The sequence below is a fragment of the Mustelus asterias genome, unplaced genomic scaffold (genome assembly GCF_964213995.1).
Source record: "Mustelus asterias unplaced genomic scaffold, sMusAst1.hap1.1 HAP1_SCAFFOLD_36, whole genome shotgun sequence".
Taxonomy (NCBI): domain Eukaryota; kingdom Metazoa; phylum Chordata; class Chondrichthyes; order Carcharhiniformes; family Triakidae; genus Mustelus; species Mustelus asterias.
The window spans coordinates 4737306-4755054 of NW_027590118.1; positions in this window are offsets into that span (position 1 = coordinate 4737306).

The following is a 17749-nucleotide window of genomic DNA, read 5'->3' on the forward strand; positions in this document are numbered from 1 at the left end:
GCTGCTCCTGATACTAAGGGCAGCTGCTTAATGTGCTCCCCCCTGTTGGACAATGGCTTCCCCGCCGTTGGTTGATGTTTTCCCCGCCTTTGGTGGACGTTTTCCCGAAACTGGTTAATGAGTTCCCCCGAAACTGGTTAATGAGTTCCCACGAAGCTCTTTTCCCCGCTGCTGGTTCATTTGTACCCCGCTGCTCCTGATACGAAGGGCAGCTGCTTAATGTGCTCCCCCCTGTTGGACAATGGCTTCCCCGCCGTTGGTTGATGTTTTCCCCGCCTTTGGTGGACGTTTTCCCGAAACTGGTTAATGAGTTCCCCCGAAACTGGTTAATGAGTTCCCACGAAGCTGTTTTCCCCGCTGCTGGTTCATTTGTACCCCGCTGCTCCTGATACTAAGGGCAGCTGCTTAATGTGCTCCCCCCTGTTGGACAATGGCTTCCCCGCCGTTGGTTGATGTTTTCCCCGCCTTTGGTGGACGTTTTCCCGAAACTGGTTAATGAGTTCCCCCGAAACTGGTTAATGAGTTCCCACGAAGCTGTTTTCCCCGCTGCTGGTTCATTTGTACCCCGCTGCTCCTGATACTAAGGGCAGCTGCTTAATGTGCTCCCCCCTGTTGGACAAAGGCTTCCCCGCCGTTGGTGCATGTTTTCCCCGCCTTTGGTGGAAGTTTTCCCGAAACTGGTTAATGAGTTCCCACGAAACTGGTTAATGAGTTCCCCCGCGGTTGGCTGTTCTTTTCCCGGCTGTTGCTTAATCTGATCCCCGCTGCTCCTGATACTAAGGGCAGCTGCTTAATGTGCTCCCCCCTGTTGGACAATCGCCTCCCCGCCGTTGGTTCATGTTTTCCCCGCCTTTGGTGGACGTTTTCCCGAAACTGGTTAATGAGTTCCCACGAAACTGGTTAATGAGTTCCCACGAAACTGGTTAATGAGTTCCCCCGCGGTTGGCTGATCTTTTCCCGGCTGTTGCTTAATCTGATCCCCGCTGCTCCTGATACTAAGGGCAGCTGCTTAATGTGCTCCCCACTGTTGGACAATGGCTTCCCGGCCGTTGGTTGATGCTTTCCCCGCCTTTGGTGGAAGTTTTCCCGAAACTGTTTAATGAGTTCCCCCGAAACTGGTTAATGAGTTCCCACGAAACTGGTTAATGAGTTCCCACGAAGTTGTTTTCCCCGCTGCTGGTTCATTTGTACCCCGCTGCTCCTGATACTAAGGGCAGCTGCTTAATGTGCTCCCCCCGGTTGGACAATGGCTTCCCCGCCGTTGGTTCATGCTTTCCCCGCCTTTGGTGGAGGTTTTCCCGAAACTGGTTAGTGAGTTCCCACGAAACTGGTTAATGAGTTCCCAGGAAACTGGTTAATGAGTTCCCAGGAAACTGGTTAATGAGTTCCCCCGCGGTTGGCTGATCTTTTCCCGGCTGTTGCTTAATCTGATCCCCGCTGCTCCTGATACTAAGGGCAGCTGCTGAATGTGCTCCCCCCGGTTGGACAATGGCTTCCCCGCCGTTGGTTCATGTTTTCACCGCCTTTGGTGGACGTTTTCCCGAAACTGGTTAATGAGTTCCCCCGAAACTGGTTAATGAGTTCCCACGAAGCTGTTTTCCCCGCTGCTGGTTCATTTGTACCCCGCTGCTCCTGATACTAAGGGCAGCTGCTTAATGTGCTCCCCCCTGTTGGACAATGGCTTCCCCGCCGTTGGTTGATGTTTTCCCCGCCTTTGGTGGACGTTTTCCCGAAACTGGTTAATGAGTTCCCCCGAAACTGGTTAATGAGTTCCCACGAAGCTGTTTTCCCCGCTGCTGGTTCATTTGTACCCCGCTGCTCCTGATACTAAGGGCAGCTGCTTAATGTGCTCCCCCCTGTTGGACAATGGCTTCCCCGCCGTTGGTTGATGTTTTCCCCGCCTTTGGTGGACGTTTTCCCGAAACTGGTTAATGAGTTCCCCCGAAACTGGTTAATGAGTTCCCACGAAGCTGTTTTCCCCGCTGCTGGTTCATTTGTACCCCGCTGCTCCTGATACTAAGGGCAGCTGCTTACTGTGCTCCCCCCTGTTGGACAAAGGCTTCCCCGCCGTTGGTGCATGTTTTCCCCGCCTTTGGTGGAAGTTTTCCCGAAACTGGTTAATGAGTTCCCACGAAACTGGTTAATGAGTTCCCCCGCGGTTGGCTGTTCTTTTCCCGGCTGTTGCTTAATCTGATCCCCGCTGCTCCTGATACTAAGGGCAGCTGCTTAATGTGCTCCCCCCTGTTGGACAATGGCCTCCCCGCCGTTGGTTCATGTTTTCCCCGCCTTTGGTGGACGTTTTCCCGAAACTGGTTAATGAGTTCCCACGAAACTGGTTAATGAGTTCCCACGAAACTGGTTAATGAGTTCCCCCGCGGTTGGCTGATCTTTTCCCGGCTGTTGCTTAATCTGATCCCCGCTGCTCCTGATACTAAGGGCAGCTGCTTAATGTGCTCCCCACTGTTGGACAATGGCTTCCCGGCCGTTGGTTGATGCTTTCCCCGCCTTTGGTGGAAGTTTTCCCGAAACTGTTTAATGAGTTCCCCCGAAACTGGTTAATGAGTTCCCACGAAACTGGTTAATGAGTTCCCACGAAGTTGTTTTCCCCGCTGCTGGTTCATTTGTACCCCGCTGCTCCTGATACTAAGGGCAGCTGCTTAATGTGCTCCCCCCGGTTGGACAATGGCTTCCCCGCCGTTGGTTCATGCTTTCCCCGCCTTTGGTGGAGGTTTTCCCGAAACTGGTTAGTGAGTTCCCACGAAACTGGTTAATGAGTTCCCAGGAAACTGGTTAATGAGTTCCCAGGAAACTGGTTAATGAGTTCCCCCGCGGTTGGCTGATCTTTTCCCGGCTGTTGCTTAATCTGATCCCCGCTGCTCCTGATACTAAGGGCAGCTGCTGAATGTGCTCCCCCCGGTTGGACAATGGCTTCCCCGCCGTTGGTTCATGTTTTCACCGCCTTTGGTGGACGTTTTCCCGAAACTGGTTAATGAGTTCCCCCGAAACTGGTTAATGAGTTCCCACGAAGCTGTTTTCCCCGCTGCTGGTTCATTTGTACCCCGCTGCTCCTGATACTAAGGGCAGCTGCTTAATGTGCTCCCCCCTGTTGGACAATGGCTTCCCCGCCGTTGGTTGATGTTTTCCCCGCCTTTGGTGGACGTTTTCCCGAAACTGGTTAATGAGTTCCCCCGAAACTGGTTAATGAGTTCCCACGAAGCTGTTTTCCCCGCTGCTGGTTCATTTGTACCCCGCTGCTCCTGATACTAAGGGCAGCTGCTTAATGTGCTCCCCCCTGTTGGACAATGGCTTCCCCGCCGTTGGTTGATGTTTTCCCCGCCTTTGGTGGACGTTTTCCCGAAACTGGTTAATGAGTTCCCCCGAAACTGGTTAATGAGTTCCCACGAAGCTGTTTTCCCCGCTGCTGGTTCATTTGTACCCCGCTGCTCCTGATACTAAGGGCAGCTGCTTACTGTGCTCCCCCCTGTTGGACAAAGGCTTCCCCGCCGTTGGTGCATGTTTTCCCCGCCTTTGGTGGAAGTTTTCCCGAAACTGGTTAATGAGTTCCCACGAAACTGGTTAATGAGTTCCCCCGCGGTTGGCTGTTCTTTTCCCGGCTGTTGCTTAATCTGATCCCCGCTGCTCCTGATACTAAGGGCAGCTGCTTAATGTGCTCCCCCCGGTTGGACAATGGCCTCCCCGCCGTTGGTTCATGTTTTCCCCGCCTTTGGTGGACGTTTTCCCGAAACTGGTTAATGAGTTCCCACGAAACTGGTTAATGAGTTCCCACGAAACTGGTTAATGAGTTCCCCCGCGGTTGGCTGATCTTTTCCCGGCTGTTGCTTAATCTGATCCCCGCTGCTCCTGATACTAAGGGCAGCTGCTTAATGTGCTCCCCACTGTTGGACAATGGCTTCCCGGCCGTTGGTTGATGCTTTCCCCGCCTTTGGTGGAAGTTTTCCCGAAACTGGTTAATGAGTTCCCCCGAAACTGGTTAATGAGTTCCCACGAAACTGGTTAATGAGTTCCCACGAAGTTGTTTTCCCCGCTGCTGGTTCATTTGTACCCCGCTGCTCCTGATACTAAGGGCAGCTGCTTAATGTGCTCCCCCCGGTTGGACAATGGCTTCCCCGCCGTTGGTTCATGCTTTCCCCGCCTTTGGTGGAGGTTTTCCCGAAACTGGTTAGTGAGTTCCCACGAAACTGGTTAATGAGTTCCCAGGAAACTGGTTAATGAGTTCCCCCGCGGTTGGTTGATCTTTTCCCGGCTGTTGCTTAATCTGATCCCCGCTGCTCCTGAGACTAAGGGCAGCTGCTTAATGTGCTCCCCACTGTTGGACAGTGGCTTCCCCGCCGTTGGTTGATGCTTTCCCCGCCTTTGGTTGATGTTTTCCCGAAACTGGTTAATGAGTTCCCACGAAACTGGTTAATGAGTTCCCCCGCGGTTTCCTGATCTTTTCCCGGCTGTTGCTTAATCTGATCCCCGCTGCTCCTGATACTAAGGGCAGCTGCTTAATGTGCTCCCCCCTGTTGGACAGTGGCTTCCCCGCCGTTGGTTGATGTTTTCCCCGCCTTTGGTGGAAGTTTTCCCGAAACTGGTTAATGAGTTCCCACGAAACTGGTTAATGAGTTCCCACGAAACTGGTTAATGAGTTCCCCCGCGGTTGGTTGATCTTTTCCCGGCTGTTGCTTAATCTGATCCCCGCTGCTCCTGATACTAAGGGCAGCTGCTTAATGTGCTCCCCCCTGTTGGACAATGGCTTCCCCGCCGTTGTTTGATGTTTTCCCCGCCTTTGGTGGACGTTTTCCCGAAACTGGTTAATGAGTTCCCACGAATCTGGTTAATGAGCTCCCCCGCGGTTGGCTGATCTTTTCCCGGCTGTTGCTTAATCTGTTCCCCGCTGCTCCTGAGACTAAGGGCAGCTGCTTAATGTGCTCCCCACTGTTGGACAATGCCTTCCCCGCCGCTGGTTCATGTTTTCCCCGCCTTTGCTGGACGTTTTCCCGAAACTGGTTAATGAGTTCCCACGAAACTGGTTAATGAGTTCCCACGAAACTGGTTAATGAGTTCCCCCGCGGTTGGCTGATCTTTTCCCGGCTGTTGCTTAATCTGATCCCCGCTGCTCCTGATACTAAGGGCAGCTGCTTAATGTGCTCCCCACTGTTGGACAATGGCTTCCCCGCCGTTGGTTGATGCTTTCCCCGCCTTTGGTGGATGTTTTCCCGAAACTGGTTAATGAGTTCCCACGAAACTGGTTAATGAGTTCCCACGAAACTGGTTAATGAGTTCCCCGCGGTTGGCTGTTCTTTTCACGGCTGTTGCTTCACCTGATCCCCGCTGCTCCTGATACTAAGGGCAGCTGCTTAATGTGCTCCCGTCTGTTGGACAATGGCTTCCCCGCCGTCGGTTGATGTTTTCCCCGCCTTTGGTGGAAGTTTTCCCGAAACTGGTTAATGAGTTCCCACGAAACTGGTTAATGAGTTCCCACGAAACTGGTTAATGAGTTCCCCCGCGGTTGGCTGATCTTTTCCCGGCTGTTGCTTAATCTGATCCCCGCTGCTCCTGATACTAAGGGCAGCTGCTTAATGTGCTCCCCACTGTTGGACAATGGCTTCCCCGCCGTTGGTTGATGCTTTCCCCGCCTTTGGTGGATGTTTTCCCGAAACTGGTTAATGAGTTCCCACGAAACTGGTTAATGAGTTCCCACGAAACTGGTTAATGAGTTCCCCCGCGGTTGGTTGATCTTTTCCCGGCTGTTGCTTAATCTGATCCCCGCTGCTCCTGATACTAAGGGCAGCTGCTTAATGTGCTCCCCCCTGTTGGACAATGCCTTCCCCGCCGCTGGTTCATGTTTTCCCCGCCTTTGCTGGACGTTCCCCCGAAACTGGTTAATGAGTTCCCACGAAGCTGTTTTCCCCGCTGCTGGTTCATTTGTACCCCTCTGCTCCTGATACTAAGGGCAGCTGCTTAATGTACTTCCCCCTGTTGGACAATGGCTTCCCCGCCGTTGTTTGATGTTTTCCCCGCCTTTGGTTCATGTTTTCCCGAAACTGGTTAATGAGTTCCCCCGAAACTGGTTAATGAGTTCCCACGAAACTGGTTAATGAGTTCCCACGAAGTTGTTTTCCCCGCTGCTGGTTCATTTGTACCCCGCTGCTCCTGATACTAAGGGCAGCTGCTTAATGTGCTCCCCCCTGTTGGACAATCGCTTCCCCGCCGTTGGTGCATGTTTTCCCCGCCTTTGGTGGAGGTTTTCCCGAAACTGGTTAATGAGTTCCCACGAAACTGGTTAATGAGTTCCCCCGCGGTTGGCTGATCTTTTCCCGGCTGTTGCTTAATCTGATCCCCGCTGCTCCTGATACTAAGGGCAGCTGCTTAATGTGCTCCCCCCGGTTGGACAATGGCTTCCCCGCCGTTAGTTCATGCTTTCCCCGCCTTTGGTGGAGGTTTTCCCGAAACTGGTTAATGAGTTCCCACGAAACTGGTTAATGAGTTCCCCCGCGGTTGGCTGATCTTTTCCCGGCTGTTGCTTAATCTGATCCCCGCTGCTCCTGATACTTAGGGCAGCTGCTTAATGTGCTCCCCCCTGTTGGACAATGGCTTCCCCGCCGTTGGTTGATGTTTTCCCCGCGTTTGGTGGACGTTTTCCCGAAACTGGTTAATGAGTTCCCCCGAAACTTGTTAATGAGTTCCCACGAAGCTGTTTTCCCCGCTGCTGGTTCATTTGTACCCCGCTGCTCCTGATACTAAGGGCAGCTGCTTAATGTGCTCCCCCCTGTTGGACAATGGCTTCCCCGCCGTTGGTTGATGTTTTCCCCGCCTTTGGTGGACGTTTTCCCGAAACTGGTTAATGAGTTCCCCCGAAACTGGTTAATGAGTTCCCACGAAGCTGTTTTCCCCGCTGCTGGTTCATTTGTACCCCGCTGCTCCTGATACTAAGGGCAGCTGCTTAATGTGCTCCCCCCTGTTGGACAAAGGCTTCCCCGCCGTTGGTGCATGTTTTCCCCGCCTTTGGTGGAAGTTTTCCCGAAACTGGTTAATGAGTTCCCACGAAACTGGTTAATGAGTTCCCCCGCGGTTGGCTGTTCTTTTCCCGGCTGTTGCTTAATCTGATCCCCGCTGCTCCTGATACTAAGGGCAGCTGCTTAATGTGCTCCCCCCTGTTGGACAATGGCCTCCCCGCCGTTGGTTCATGTTTTCCCCGCCTTTGGTGGACGTTTTCCCGAAACTGGTTAATGAGTTCCCACGAAACTGGTTAATGAGTTCCCACGAAACTGGTTAATGAGTTCCCCCGCGGTTGGCTGATCTTTTCCCGGCTGTTGCTTAATCTGATCCCCGCTGCTCCTGATACTAAGGGCAGCTGCTTAATGTGCTCCCCACTGTTGGACAATGGCTTCCCGGCCGTTGGTTGATGCTTTCCCCGCCTTTGGTGGAAGTTTTCCCGAAACTGGTTAATGAGTTCCCCCGAAACTGGTAAATGAGTTCCCAGGAAACTGGTTAATGAGTTCCCCCGCAGTTGGTTGATCATTTCCCGGCTGTTGCTTAATCTGATCCCCGCTGCTCCTGATACTAAGGGCAGCTGCTTAATATGCTCCCCCCTGTTGGACAATGGCTTCCCCGCCGTTGGTTCATGTTTTCCCCGCCTTTGGTTGAGGTTTTCCCGAAACTGGTTAATGAGTTCCCCCGAAACTGGTTAATGAGTTCCCACGAAACTGGTTAATGAGTTCCCCCGCAGTTGGTTCATCTTTTCCCGGCTGTTGCTTAATCTGATCCCCGCTGCTCCTGATACTAAGGGCAGCTGCTTAATGTGCTCCCCTCTGTTGGACAATGGCTTCCCCGCCGTTGGTTGATGTTTTCCCCGCCTTTGGTGTAAGTTTTCCCGAAACTGGTTAATGAGTTCCCACGAAACTGGTTAATGAGTTCCCCCGAAGTTGGTGAATGAGTTCCCACGCAGTTGGCTGATCTTTTCCCGGCTGTTGCTTAATCTGATCCCCTCTGCTCCTGATACTAAGGGCAGCTGCTTAATGTGCTCGCCCCTGTTGGACAATCGCTTCCCCGCCGCTGGTTGATGTTTTCCCCGCCTTTGGTGGAAGTTTTCCCGAAACTGGTTCATGAGTTCCCACGAAACTGGTTAATGAGTGCCCACGAAACTGGTTAATGAGTTCCCCCGCGGTTGGTTGCTCTTTTCCCGGCTGTTGCTTAATCTGATCCCCGCTGCTCCTGCTACTAAGGGCAGCTGCTTAATGTGCTCCCGTCTGTTGGACAATGGCTTCCCCGCCGTTGGTTCATGTTTTCCCCGCCTTTGGTTGAGGTTTTCCCCAAACTGGTTAATGAGTTCCCCGAAACTGGTTAATGAGTTCCCACGAAACTGGTTAATGAGTTCCCCCGCAGTTGGTTGATCTTTTCCCGGCTGTTGCTTAATCTGAACCCCGCTGCTCCTGATACTAAGGGCAGCTGCTTAATGTGCTTCCCACTGTTGGACAATGGCTTCCCCGCCGTTGGTTCATGTTTTCCCGGCCTTTGGTTGAGGTTTTCCCGAAACTGGTTAATGAGTACCCCCGAAACTGGTTAATGAGTTCCCACGAAACTGGTTAATGAGTTCCCCCGCAGTTGTTTGATCTTTTCCCGGCTGTTGCTTAATCTGATCCCCTCTGCTCCTGATACTCAGGGCAGCTGCTTAATGTGCTCCCGTCTGTTGGACAATGGCTTCCCCGCCGTTCGTTCATGTTTTCCCCGCCTTTGGTGGACGTTTTCACGAAACTTGTTAATGAGTTCCCACGAAACTGGTTAATGAGTTCCCACGAAACTGGTTAATGAGTTCCCCCGCGGTTGGTTGATCTTTTCCCGGCTGTTGCTTAATCTGATCCCCGTTGCTCCTGATACTAAGGGCAGCTGCTTAATGTGCTCCCCCCTGTTGGACAATGGCTTCCCCGCCGTTGGTTCATGTTTTCCCCGCCTTTGGTGGAAGTTTTCCCGAAACTGGTTCATGAGTTCCCCCGAAACTGGTTAATGAGTTCCCACGAAACTGGTTAATGAGTTCCCCCGCGGTTGGTTGATCTTTTCCCGGCTGTTGCTTAATCTGATCTCCGCTGCTCCTGATACTAAGGGCAGCTGCTTAATGTGCTCCCCCCTGTTGGACAATGGCTTCCCCGCCGTTTGTTGATATTTTCCCCGCCTTTGGTGTAAGTTTTCCCGAAACTGGTTCATGAGTTCCCCCGAAACTGGTTCATGAGTTCCCACGAAACTGGTTAATGAGTTCCCCCGCAGTTGGTTGATCTTTTCCCGGCTGTTGCTTAATCTGATCCCCGCTGCTCCTGATACTAAGGGCAGCTGCTTAATGTGCTCCCGTCTGTTGGACAATGGCTTCCCCGCCGTTGGTTCATGTTTTCCCCGCCTTTGGTTGAGGTTTTCCCGAAACTGGTTAATGAGTTCCCCCGAAACTGGTTAATGAGTTCCCACGAAACTGGTTAATGAGTTCCCCCGCAGTTGGTTGATCTTTTCCCGGCTGTTGCTTAATCTGATCCCCTCTGCTCCTGATACTAAGGGCAGCTGCTTAATGTGCTCCCGTCTGTTGGACAATGGCTTCCCCGCCGTTGGTTCATGTTTTCCCCGCCTTTGGTGGAAGTTTTCCCGAAACTGGTTAATGAGTTCCCCCGAAACTGGTTAATGAGTTCCCACGAAACTGGTTAATGAGTTCCCCCGCGGTTGGCTGATCTTTTCCCGGCTGTTGCTTAATCTGATCCCCGCTGCTCCTGATACTAAGGGCAGCTGCTTAATGTGCTCCCGTCTGTTGGACAATGCGTTCCCCGCCGTTGGATCATGTTTTCCCCGCCTTTGGTGGAAGTTTTCCCGAAACTGGTTAATGAGTTCCCCCGAAACTGGTAAATGAGTTCCCACGAAACTGGTTAATGAGTTCCCCCGCGGTTGGTTGATCATTTCCCGGCTGTTGCTTAATCTGATCCCCGCTGCTCCTGATACTAAGGGCAGCTGCTTAATGTGCTCCCCCCTGTTGGACAATGGCTTCCCCGCCGTTGGTTCATGTTTTCCCCGCCTTTGGTTGAGGTTTTCCCGAAACTGGTTAATGAGTTCCCCCGAAACTGGTTAATGAGTTCCCACGAAACTGGTTAATGAGTTCCCCCGCAGTTGGTTGATCTTTTCCCGGCTGTTGCTTAATCTGATCCCCGCTGCTCCTGATACTAAGGGCAGCTGCTTAATGTGCTCCCCTCTGTTGGACAATGGCTTCCCCGCCGTTGGTTGATGTTTTCCCCGCCTTTGGTGGAAGTTTTCCCGAAACTGGTTAATGAGTTCCCCCGAAACTGGTTAATGAGTTCCCACGAAACTGGTTAATGAGTTCGCCCGCGGTTGGCTGATCTTTTCCCGGCTGTTGCTTAATCTGTTCCCCGCTGCTCCTGATACTAAGGGCAGCTGCTTAATGTGCTCCCCCCTGTTGGACAATGGCTTCCCCGCCGCTGGTTGATGTTTTCCCCGCCTTTGGTGGAAGTTTTCCGGAAACTGGTTCATGAGTTCCCACGAAACTGGTTAATGAGATCCCACGAAACTGGTTAATGAGTTCCCCCGCGGTTGGTTGATCTTTTCCCGGCTGTTGCTGAATCTGATCCCCGCTGCTCCTGATACTAAGGGCAGCTGCTTAATGTGCTCCCCCCTGTTGGACAATGGCTTCGCCGCCGTTGGTTCATGTTTTCCCCGCCTTTGGTTGAGGTTTTCCCGAAACTGGTTAATGAGTTCCCCCGAAACTGGTTAATGAGTTCCCACGAAACTGCTCAATGAGTTCCCCCGCAGTTGTTTGATCTTTTCCCGGCTGTTGCTTAATCTGATCCCCGCTGCTCCTGATACTAAGGGCAGCTGCATAATGTGCTCCCGTCTGTTGGACAATGGCTTCCCCGCCGTTGGTTCATGTTTTCCCCGCCTTTGGTGGAAGTTTTCCCGAAACTGGTTAATGAGTTACCACGAAACTGGTTAATGAGTTCCCACGAAACTGGTTAATGAGTTCCCCCGCGGTTGGCTGATCTTTTCCCGGCTGTTGCTTAATCTGTTCCCCGCTGCTCCTCATACTAAGGGCAGCTGCTTAATGTGCTCCCCCCTGTTGGACAATGGCTTCCCCGCCGCTGGTTGATGTTTTCCCCGCCTTTGGTGTACGTTTTCCCGAAACTGGTTGATGAGTTCCCCCGAAACTGGTTAATGAGTTCCCTCGAAACTGGTTAATGAGTTCCCCCGCAGTTGTTTGATCTTTTCCCGGCTGTTGCTTAATCTGATCCCCGCTGCTCCTGATACTAAGGGCAGCTGCTCGATGTGCTCCCTCCTGTTGGACAATGGCTTCCCCGCCGTTGGTTCATGTTTTCCCCGCCTTTGGTTGAGGTTTTCCCGAAACTGGTTAATGAGTTCCCCCGAAACTGGTTAATGAGTTCCCACGAAACTGGTTAATGAGTTCCCCCGCGGTTGGCTGATCTTGTCCCGGCTGTTGCTTAATCTGATCCCCGCTGCTCCTGATTCTAAGGGCAGCTGCTTAATGGGCTCCCCCCTGTTGGACAATGGCTTCCCCGCCGTTGGTTGATGTTTTCCCCGCCTTTGGTGTACGTTTTCCCGAAACTGGTTGATGAGTTCCCACGAAACTGGTTAATGAGTTCCCAGGAAACTGGTTAATATGTTCCCCCGCGGTTGGCTGATCTTTTCCCGGCTGTTGCTTAATCTGATCCCCGCTGCGCCTGATACAGAGGGCAGCTGCTTAATGTGCTCCCCCCTGTTGGACAATGGCTTCCCCGCCGTTGGTTCATGTTTTCCCCGCCTTTGGTTGAGGTTTTCCCGAAACTGGTGAATGAGTTCCCCCGAAACTGGTTAATGAGTTCCCACGAAACTGGTTAATGAGTTCCCCCGCAGTTGGTTGATCTTTTCCCGGCTGTTGCTTAATCTGATCCCCGCTGCTCCTGATACGAAGGCCAGCTGCTTAATGTGCTCCTTACTGTTGGACAATGGCTTCCCCGCCGTTGGTTCATGTTTTCCCCGCCTTTGGTGGAATTTTTCCCGAAACTGGTTAATGAGTTCCCACGAAACTGGTTCATGAGTTCCCACGAAACTGGTTAATGAGTTCCCCCGCGGTTGGCTGATCTTTTCCCGGCTGTTGCTTAATCTGATCCCCGCTGCTCCTGATACTAAGGGCAGCTGCTTAATGTGCTCCCGTCTGTTGGAGAATGGCTTCCCCGCCGTTGGTTCATGTTTTCCCCGCCTTTGGTGGAAGTTTTCCCGAAACTGGTTCATGAGTTCCCCCGAAACTGGTTAATGAGTTCCCACGAAACTGGTTAATGAGTTCCCCCGCGGTTGGCTGATCTTTTCCCGGCTGTTGCTTAATCTGATGCCCGCTGCTCCTGATACTAAGGGCAGCTGCTTAATGTGCTCCCCCCTGTTGGACAATGGCTTCCCCGCTGTTGGTTGATGTTTTCCCCGCCTTTGGTGTAAGTTTTCCCGAAGCTGGTTAATGACTTCCCCCGAAACTGATTCATGAGTTCCCACGAAACTGGTTAATGAGTTAACCCGCAGTTGGTTGATCTTTACCCGGCTGTTGCTTAATCTGATCCCCGCTGCTCCTAATACTAAGGGCAGCTGCTTAATGTGCTCCCCCCTGTTGGACAATGGCTTCCCCGCCGTTGGTTGATGTTTTCACCGCCTTTGGTGGAGGTTTTCCGGAAACTGGTTAATGAGTTCCCACGAAACTGGTTAATGAGTTCCCACGAAACTGGTTAATGAGTTCCCCCGCGGTTGGTTGATCTTTTCCCGGCTGTTGCTTAATCTGATCCCCGCTGCTCCTGATTTTAAGGGCAGCTGCTTAATGTGCTCCCCCCTGTTGGACAATCGCTTCCCCGCCGTTGGTTGATGTTTTCCCCGCCTTTGGTGTAAGTTTTCCCGAAACTGGTTCATGAGTTCCCCCGAAACTGGTTCATGAGTTCCCACGAAACTGGTTAATGAGTTCCCCCGCAGTTGGTTGATCTTTTCTCGGCTGTTGCTTAATCTGATCCCCGCTGCTCCTAATACTAAGGGCAGCTGCTTAATGTGCTCCCCCCTGTTGGTCAATGGCTTCCCCGCCGTTGGTTGATGTTTTCCCCGCCTTTGGTGGACGTTTTCCCGAAACTGGTTAATGAGTTCCCACGAAACTGGTGAATGAGTTCCCACGAAACTGGTTAATGAGTTCCCCCGCGGTTGGTTGATCTTTTCCCGGCTGTTGCTGAATCTGATCCCCGCTACTCCTGATACTAAGGGCAGCTGCTTAATGTGCTCCCACCTGTTGGACAATGGCTTCCCCGCCGTTGGTTCATGTTTTCCCCGCCTTTGGTTGAGGTTTTCCCGAAACTGGTTAATGGGTTCCCCCGAAACTGGTTAATGAGTTCCCACGAAACTGGTTAATGAGTTCCACCGCAGTTGGTTGATCTTTTCTCGGCTGTTGCTTAATCTGATCCCCGCTGCTCCTGATACTAAGGGCAGCTGCTTAATGTGCTCCCGTCTGTTGGACAAGGGCTTCCCCGCCGTCGGTTCATGTTTTCCCCGCCTTTGGTTGAGGTTTTCCCGAAACTGGTTAATGAGTTCCCCCGAAACTGGTTAATGAGTTCCCACGAAACTGGTTAATGAGTTCCCCCGCAGTTGGTTGATCTTTTCCCGGCTGTTGCTTAATCTGTACCCCGCTGCTCCTGATACGAAGGGCAGCTGCTTAATGTGCTCCCCACTGTTGGACAATGGCTTCCCCGCCGTTGGTTCATGTTTTCCCCGCCTTTGGTTGAGGTTTTCCCGAAACTGGTTAATGAGTTCCCCCGAAACTGGTTAATGAGTTCCCACGAAACTGCTTAATGAGTTCCCCCGCAGTTGGTTGATCTTTTCCCGGCTGTTGCTTAATCTGATCCCCTCTGCTCCTGATACTAAGGGCAGCTGCTTAATGTGCTCCCGTCTGTTGGACAATGGCTTCCCCGCCGTTGGTTCATGTTTTCCCCGCCTTTGGTGGAAGTTTTCCCGAAACTGGTTAATGAGTTCCCACGAAACTGGTTAATGAGTTCCCACGAAACTGATTAATGAGTTCCCCCGCGGTTGGCTGATCTTTTCCCGGCTGTTGCTTAATCTGTTCCCCGCTGCTCCTGATACTAAGGGCAGCTGCTTAATGTGCTCCCCCCTGTTGGACAATGGCTTCCCCGCCGCTGGTTGATGTTTTCCCCGCCTTTGGTGGAAGTTTTCCGGAAACTGGTTAATGAGTTCCCACGAAACTGGTTAATGAGTTCCCACGAAACTGGTTAATGAGTTCCCCCGCGGTTGGTTGATCTTTTCCCGGCTGTTGCTGAATCTGATCCCCGCTGCTCCTAATACTAAGGGCAGCTGCTTAATGTGCTCCCCCCTGTTGGACAATGGCTTCGCCGCCGTTGGTTCATGTTTTCCCCGCCTTTGGTTGAGGTTTTCCCGAAACTGGTTAATGAGTTCCCCCGAAACTGGTTAATGAGTTCCCACGAAACTGGTTAATGAGTTCCCCCGCAGTTGCTTGATCTTTTCCCGGCTGTTGCTTAATCTGATCCCCGCTGCTCGTGATACTAAGGGCAGCTGCTTAATGTGCTCCCCTCTGTTGGACAATGGCTTCCCCGCCGTTAGTTCATGTTTTCCCCGCCTTTGGTGGAAGTTTTCCCGAAACTGGTTGATGAGTTCCCACGAAACTGGTTAATGAGTTCACACGAAACTGGTTAATATGTTCCCCCGCGGTTGGCTGATCTTTTCCCGGCTGTTGCTTAATCTGTTCCCCGCTGCTCCTGATACTAAGGGCAGCTGCTTAATGTGCTCCCCCCTGTTGGACAATGGCTTCCCCGCCGCTGGTTGATGTTTTCCCCGCCTTTGGTGGAAGTTTTCCCGACACTGGTCAATGAGTTCCCACGGAACTGGTTAATGAGTTCCCACGAAACTGGTTAATGAGTTCCCCCGCGGTTGGCTGATCTTTCCCCGGCTGTTGCTTAATCTGAATACCGCTGCTCCTGATACTAAGGGCAGCTGCTTAATGTGCTCCCCCCTGTTGGACAATGACTTCCCCGCCGTTGGTTGATGTTTTCCCCGCCTTTGGTGTAAGTTTTCCCGAAACTGGTTGATGAGTTCCCCCGAAACTGGTTAATGAGTACCCTCGAAACTGGTTAATGAGTTCCCCCGCAGTTGTTTGATCTTTTCCCGGCTGTTGCTTAATCTGATCCCCGCTGCTCCTGATACTAAGGGCAGCTGCTCAATGTGCTCCCTCCTGTTGGACAATGGCTTCCCCGCCGTTGGTTCATGTTTTCCCCGCCTTTGGTTGAGGTTTTCCCGAAACTGGTTAATGAGTTCCCCCGAAACTGGTTAATGAGTTCCCACGAAACTGGTTAATGAGTTCCCCCGCGGTTGGCTGATCTTGTCCCGGCTGTTGCTTAATCTGATCCCCGCTGCTCCTGATTCTAAGGGCAGCTGCTTAATGGGCTCCCCCCTGTTGGACAATGGCTTCCCCGCCGTTGGTTGATGTTTTCCCCGCCTTTGGTGTAAGTTTTCCCGAAACTGGTTGATGAGTTCCCACGAAACTGGTTAATGAGTTCCCAGGAAACTGGTTAATATGTTCCCCCGCGGTTGGCTGATCTTTTCCCGGCTGTTGCTTAATCTGTTCCCCGCTGCTCCTGATACGAAGGGCAGCTGCTTAATGTGCTCCCCCCTGTTGGACAGTAGCTTCCCCGCCGCTGGTTGATGTTTTCCCCGCCTTTGGTGGAAGTTTTCCCGAAACTGGTTAATGAGTTCCCACGAAACTGGTTAATGAGTTCCCACGAAACTGGTTAATGAGTTCCCCCGCGGATGGCTGATCTTTCCCCGGCTGTTGCTTAATCTGATCCACGCTGCTCCTGATACTAAGGGCAGCTGCTTAATGTGCTCCCCCCTGTTGGACAATGACTTCCCCGCCGTTGGTTCATGTTTTCCCCGCCTTTGGTGGAAGTTTTCCCGAAACTGGTTAATGAGTTCCCCCGAAACTGGTTAATGAGTTCCCACGAAACTGGTTAATGAGTTCCCCCGCGGTTGGCTGATCTTTTCCCGGCTGTTGCTTAATCTGATCCCCGCTGCTCCTGATACTAAGGGCAGCTGCTCAATGTGCTCCCTCCTGTTGGACAATGGCTTCCCCGCCGTTGGTTCATGTTTTCCCCGCCTTTGGTTGAGGTTTTCCCGAAACTGGTTAATGAGTTCCCCCGAAACTGGTTAATGAGTTCCCACGAAACTGGTTAATGAGTTCCCCCGCGGTTGGCTGATCTTGTCCCGGCTGTTGCTTAATCTGATCCCCGCTGCTCCTGATTCTAAGGGCAGCTGCTTAATGGGCTCCCCCCTGTTGGACAATGGCTTCCCAGCCGTTGGTTGATGTTTTCCCCGCCTTTGGTGTAAGTTTTCCCGAAACTGGTTGATGAGTTCCCACGAAACTGGTTAATGAGTTCCCAGGAAACTGGTTAATATGTTCCCCCGCGGTTGGCTGATCTTTTCCCGGCTGTTGCTTAATCTGTTCCCCGCTGCTCCTGATACTAAGGGCAGCTGCTTAATGTGCTCCCCCCTGTTGGACAGTAGCTTCCCCGCCGCTGGTTGATGTTTTCCCCGCCTTTGGTGGAAGTTTTCCCGAAACTGGTTAATGAGTTCCCACGAAACTGGTTAATGAGTTCCCACGAAACTGGTTAATGAGTTCCCCCGCGGATGGCTGATCTTTCCCCGGCTGTTGCTTAATCTGATCCACGCTGCTCCTGATACTAAGGGCAGCTGCTTAATGTGCTCCCCCCTGTTGGACAATGACTTCCCCGCCGTTGGTTCATGTTTTCCCCGCCTTTGGTGGACGTTTTCCCGAAACTGGTTAATGAGTTCCCCCGAAACTGGTTAATGAGTTCCCACGAAACTGGTTAATGAGTTCCCCCGCGGTTGGCTGATCTTTTCCCGGCTGTTGCTTAATCTGATCCCCTCTGCTCCTGATACTAAGGGCAGCTGCTTAATGTGCTCCCGTCTGTTGGACAATGGCTTCCCCGCCGTTGGTTCATGTTTTCCCCGCCTTTGGTGGAAGTTTTCCCGAAACTGGTTAATGAGTTCCCACGAAACTGGTTAATGAGTTCCCACGAAACTGATTAATGAGTTCCCCCGCGGTTGGCTGATCTTTTCCCGGCTGTTGCTTAATCTGTTCCCCGCTGCTCCTGATACTAAGGGCAGCTGCTTAATGTGCTCCCCCCTGTTGGACAATGGCTTCCCCGCCGCTGGTTGATGTTTTCCCCGCCTTTGGTGGAAGTTTTCCGGAAACTGGTTAATGAGTTCCCACGAAACTGGTTAATGAGTTCCCACGAAACTGGTTAATGAGTTCCCCCGCGGTTGGTTGATCTTTTCCCGGCTGTTGCTGAATCTGATCCCCGCTGCTCCTGATACTAAGGGCAGCTGCTTAATGTGCTCCCCCCTGTTGGACAATGGCTTCGCCGCCGTTGGTTCATGTTTTCCCCGCCTTTGGTTGAGGTTTTCCCGAAACTGGTTAATGAGTTCCCCCGAAACTGGTTAATGAGTTCCCACGAAACTGGTTAATGAGTTCCCCCGCAGTTGCTTGATCATTTCCCGGCTGTTGCTTAATCTGATCCCCGCTGCTCGTGATACTAAGGGCAGCTGCTTAATGTGCTCCCCTCTGTTGGACAATGGCTTCCCCGCCGTTAGTTCATGTTTTCCCCGTCTTTGGTGGAAGTTTTCCCGAAACTGGTTGATGAGT